Source organism: Fopius arisanus, unplaced genomic scaffold (genome assembly GCF_000806365.1).
Source record: "Fopius arisanus strain USDA-PBARC FA_bdor unplaced genomic scaffold, ASM80636v1 scaffold00128, whole genome shotgun sequence".
Lineage (NCBI taxonomy): Eukaryota > Metazoa > Arthropoda > Insecta > Hymenoptera > Braconidae > Fopius > Fopius arisanus.
In genome coordinates this window covers 238,736-244,714 of record NW_011887867.1, presented here as the reverse complement: position 1 = coordinate 244,714, position 5,979 = coordinate 238,736, and the positions used below count along the sequence as shown (strand labels likewise).

Genomic DNA, 5,979 nt, shown 5'->3' with positions numbered 1-5,979 from the left:
TTCCTTGCACTCATTTAACCATCAACCCTCTATTTTACCCTGCCAGACTCATCCCAGCCTCAACCCTTCATTTTTTTCCTTCCACTCACTCCACCATCAACCCCCTATTTTACGCTGTCACACTCATCCCAGCTTCAACCCTTTTTTTTTCCTGGCACTCATTTAACCATCAACCCTCTATTTTACCCTGCCAGACTCATCCCAGTTTCAACCCTTCATTTTTTGCCTTCCACTCACTCCACCATCAACCCCCTATTTTACCCTGCCACACTCATCCCAGTTTCAGCCCTTCATTTTTTTCCGTCCACTCACTCCACCATCAACCCCCTATTTTACTCTGCCAGGCTCATCCCAGCCTCAACCCTTCATTTTCACACATGCACTCACTGCACCATCAACACCCTATTTTACCCTGCCACACTTATGCCACTGTCAATCCTTCATTATTTTCCGACGGATTCATCCGATACCCAAACTTTCATGTCACCCTCACATCCATGCCCCCTCCCCCCTTTTTCACCGCCATGCGCCTATTTGTTTAAAAAAATTAATAAAAATGGATTTCTCATTCCCACTTCTATTTTTTCCGAAGGGGGCCCGAAAATTTGGAACCCTGACTTCGGAGCCCTAGACGGCCCTGGAAAAGTGTGTCGTCTTGTCACTTTTCCTCTTATCGACCGTGTATTTTTTAGATGGAGCTTCGAAGTCTGCCGCAAACTGTGGGGGGGTAAAAGTCACCCAAATTTTCCCACGACGAGAAGGCCGGGCCTTAATGTGAGACAATTTCCCGCCACTTAGATCACTTTATAAAAATCAGCCATTGAGTTTTGGTTTTAACGTATTGCGCAACTATCGAATTGAAATTTCACCTCTAACTGTAAAAAACTTCATTATTTGAATGGCGGAGATTCAGGCAAAGAAAAACACTTATTTCAACATTCCTTTTGAAAAAAAAAAAAAAAAAAAGCCAGTTTTTTTTGCTCCAATCTGCCTTGTTTTATGATAATGTTGGAGGAGGATAAAATATTTATATGTTTTTTTCAACTGATTCTCGATCATTCTGGTTCTACTAATTAATTTCCTCTAGGGAGCATTCTCCGTCATTCATTCCATGTGATGTCTCATTATCAGCGTATTGTTCACAGTGCCCTCCTTCATTGTAGCTTTTGGATCGTATCCCATTGTTTCCTATAGAAAAGAAGATAATTTTAAACTTAAAAAATTAATTTTGATACTCATTCTAATAATGAATTTTATGAAAGATTCGAACATTGCTCAACTATTTCAATAATGAGCAAAGTTTGGAAGCAATCATGGTGAACTTTTCTCGGTAGGAATTTAACAGCTACTAGAGCGGTATCTTAAGATTTAGTCATATCGCCCATTTTCATATAAACTTATTCAATTTACAATTCAATTGATTAAAAAAACTTCTTTTGCCCTCTGTTGTTTTCTGCTTCAAACGTTTCCTGACACGTTTTACTGGCTCTCTTCCTTGACAGCGTTCTCAAGTTATACTATCTTTCATTATTTTTGAATTTTTCACGTTATCTGTTTTTTTTTCTTTCTCTTTTTAATTATATTACTGAAACAACTGTCCATACTCTTCGGTTGTTTTCTTATTCAAATTGTTCCTAGAACATTTTTAGGTTTTTTTCCTACAAGTTTTCCTATAACTTATGCCATCACTGAATTTATTGTACTGATTTTTATCATTTCTTTCCCTTACTTGTTTCGATTGTTGTTTCTAGGTGAAAGCACCAATTTTTACGTATTTCACCCATACCGACTTCCATTATTATTGTTGGTAAAAAAAAACTTAGCCTACAAATTCGAATAAACAGTTGGAAATACTACGAAATTGACGTGTTATTGGAATTTTTTTACAATAATGTCATGTAAAAATACTAATGTTACTAATGTAATGTAATAATGTAATGTAAAATAATGTAATAATGAAGAAAACATTATTGGCAAGCCAAAAATTCCGCATCGTTTCAGGACATTATGTTCATATTATAAGATGGAGGGTCCAACAATACCAAATCATAGAAACAACATGACAAAAAGTGCTAATATGACATAATATTTCACACCAAACCGATATGCGGACAATCATGAGTTAAGTGTGGATGATGATACGGGGATGGAACAATAACCGATAAACAATAACTTATTCAAAGTGATAAGAATTTTCTTAATAAGAATCAAAGGTGGCTCTTGGTAGGAAATTAAAAATTTGTGTCATTTTAATAAAAGTAAAAGTCAATTTGTTGAAGATTGTGTCCACTTTGAGCTGGGGAATATTCTAGGAAGTTTTCGTTGTTTTTGTTATCTTATACACACACGGGGATGTGAAATGGATGGATGATGACCACAATTGTGAGTCTTAAGATACCACACTGCTGAGTTATCTTTGAATATTTCTTTCTATAATCGTACATTATCTAGAACGCACTACTCAGTTAACCGTTTACATAGTTTGTAAAGCCTAATATGCAAAAAAAATAAGAAGCATATACAATATTAGGAAAAATCGAGCATTCACTATAAATATAAAAACACGTTAAGCGTACTCATATTAAAGAAATTAATAAAAAGGAATAAGATAAAAAGGAACGATGGAATGAAGATTGTATAGAGCTTAATATCAGATTGAGCCAGATTGATCAAGTCAGGATGCCTAAAGTTGAGCCAAAGTTCATAAAATATAGAAAAGTCATCGAGTTGGATGCTGGAGGTACGCGCCTTGGTCAAGTTTTAAATTACGGGCTCCATCAAAGCTGTACAGAGACGTACAAAATGGGGCCTTCATCCGTAATATAGATATACATAAACATGTATATCTGACAAAACATGTTAATAGCTCGTGTATCAGACAATGCTAGATAGAATTCGCGTCGACCGAGGTTCAGCAACTAGGTATTATTGACTATACTCGTTTGCATCGACAGGGCGGTTCTCTTCATCTACGTACATTGGAGAATATATTCCATTGAATTACCATGATACTTAATTAACTTCAACGAATATTCTGTCCATTCAACCAAATCTAAAAAACAACTCAACTGAATTGATTCGATAACATTAACCAAATTCTTCCATCTTGTTCTTTGATTTTATATGGAAATATTCTCCCAATTATAATTCTTGATGTTGTTTGCATTTTTTTTATTAAACTATAATTTACGAAATTCGTTATCCATATAATCACTCCTAAATTTTTACTCTGATGTTGCTACTCGCAGATTTCATTTTTTTTATTAAAAAAATGTTACTTAATTACTAAAAGCGTACTTGATTACCGAATTTTGTGAAATTGTTGTGTCCCAGATTTTCAGATAGTGTCATCAAGTGACACAATAATGTTATGGAATAATGTAATACTGAAGAACTTAAGAGTCAGCAATGTATTACCAAACGAGAGCGTTTGGTAATATGAATCGAGGCAAGTGTGCCACGGTTTACAATAAAAACCGAGATCACACAGGTCTCAGGGTCTCATTTTCGAGTTCACTATAGATTGAATTACTTGAGTCCACTTAAAAATCATATTTTATTGTATTAGAGTAAACCGTTACTCTTTAGTTAGGTATTAATAAACTAAAGTATCTCTAATTGCTGAGATTGAGTCTATGTTTACTCGACCATTCTATCGTACATAACAAAATGAAAAAAATGTTCAGTCCAGTTGTTAATAGGGGGCTTTTTTCATCTCCAAAAATCTAAGTCGTGTTGACAGAGATTATAAGGGAGATTACTAACGCCAATGGCGAGGCTTCAACCGCGAAATTGTCTGGCCGCCCTAGCCGAACTAATTTTGCGGGTGTACCTGTGAATCAAACAGGTCGCGAGGGCAAGAGTGTCGATAACTTTCGGAGGGCTTGGGTATAGATAAGGCAGAGCGCGAACCCGAGAGTGTCGATAATTCGGAAAGACGAGCAAACGCGAGAATGTCGATAATTCGAGGAAATCGTGACGAAAGAAAACATCCCATATCGAGCGGAGTGGGGGTATGATGGAGAAACAATCGATGAACGGAATGAAAGAAATGAATTCACTTTTGTAAATTCGAAAAATTGTTCAACAAATTGAGGAAAAAATGTCTGGTGAATATATACTCAAACTTTTGCGAATCAATTGAAACGTCGAGATTTACTGGTCCCTCGGAACGTTTATTTTTCAACGGTTCTTTTTTTGTCAACAAATTCAATAATTAATTAAAAAATTTGGGAAAAATTATCTTGCGAATATATACTCAAACGATTGGGAATCACCTGAATCGTCGAGATTTACTGGTCCCTCAGAACCTTTTTTTTCCACTGTTCCTTTTATGTTAACAAATTCAAAAATGATTAAACAGATTGGGGAAAAATGGTCTTGCGAATATATACTCAAACGATTGGGAATCAGCTGAATTGTCGAGATTTACTGGTCCCTGAGAACTTTTTTTTTCCACGGTTCCTTTTTTGTTAACAAATTCGAAAATGATTAAACAAATTGGGAAAAATGGTCTTGCGAATATATACTCAAACGATTGGGAATTAGCTGAATCGTCAAGATTTACTGGTCCCTCGGAACCTTTTTTTTCCATTGTTCCTTTTATGTTAACAAATTCAAAAATGATTAAATAAATTGGGGAAAAACGGTCTTGCGAATATATACTCAAACGATTGGGAATTAGCTGAATCGTCGAGATTTACTGATCCCTCGGAACCTTTTTTTTCCAATGGGTTCATTTTTGATAACAAATGTGAAAAATTGTTGAACAAATTCGCGAAAAATTGTCACGCAAGTATGGACTCAAACGACTGAGAAACGTGTTTACGTTTTAACGTGGAGATTTATTGGTCCCTCAGAACATTTTTTTGTCAACGTATTTATTTTTGTGAACAAATTCGACATTTGTTAACAAAAATAATGACGTTGCACAAAAAATTGTCCCAAGGACAAACTAATCTCCACGTTTACTACGATTCTAAATCGTTTGAATATATACTGGCGTGACAATTTCTTAACGATTTGTTAAAGAAATGTCGAATTTGTTAACAAAAAAAGTATCGTTATAAAAAAAAGGTTCCGAGGGACCAGTAAATCTCAACGATTCAGCTAATTCCCAATCGTTTGAGTATATATTCGCAAGACCATTTTTCCCCGATTTGTTTAATCATTTTTGAATTTGTTAACAAAAAAAGAACCGTGGAAAAAAAAAAGTTCTCACGGACCAGTAAGTCTCGACGATTCAGCTGATTTCCAATCGTTTGAGTATATATTCGCAAGACCATTTTTCCCCAATTTGTTTAATCATTTTTGAATTTATTAACAAAAAAGATATCGTTTAAAAAAAAAAGTTCCGAGGGACTAATAAATCTCCACGTTTCAGACCATTCGCAATCGTTGGAATATATATTTGCGAGACAATTTTTCCCGAATTTGTTTAATCATTTTTGAATTTGTTAACAAAAAAGCTATCATTAAAAAAAAAAGTTCCGAGGGACCCATAAATCTCCACATTTCAGACCCTTCGCAATCGTTGTAATATATATTTGCGAGACAATTTTTCCCGAATTTGTTTAATCATTTTTGAATTTGTTAACAAAAAAGCTATCGTTAAAAAAAACAGTTCCGAGGGACCCATAAATCTCCACGTTTCAGACGATTCTCAATCGTTTGAGTATACATTTCCGAGACAGTTTTTCCCGAATTTGTTTAATCATTTTTGAATTTGGTAACAAAAAAAATATCCTTTAAAAAAAAAAGTTCCGAGGGACCCATAAATCTCCACGTTTCAGACAATTCTCAATCGTTTAAGTATACATTTGCGAGACAATTTTTCCCGAATTTGTTTAATCATTTTTAAATTTGTTAACAAAAAAGCTATTGTTTAAAAAAAAAAGTTCCGAGGGACCCATAAATCTCGACGTTTCAAGCGATTCCCAATCGTTTGAATATATATTTGCGAGACAATTTTTCCCCAAT

The 5,979-nt window shown here is 34.8% G+C and overlaps 1 protein-coding gene across 1 annotated transcript in view; it reads right to left on the bottom strand.

The window, feature by feature from the left end:
* Positions 1 to 355: 355 nt before the first annotated feature.
* The window catches only part of Sec16 (Secretory 16), a 106,145-nt gene continuing 100,521 nt past the window's right edge, over positions 356 to 5,979 (bottom strand). Inside the window, exon 14 of the mRNA XM_011313753.1 lies at positions 356 to 1,188. The gene's annotated coding sequence lies outside the window, so the exon portion shown is untranslated. The remainder of the gene's footprint in view (positions 1,189 to 5,979) is intronic.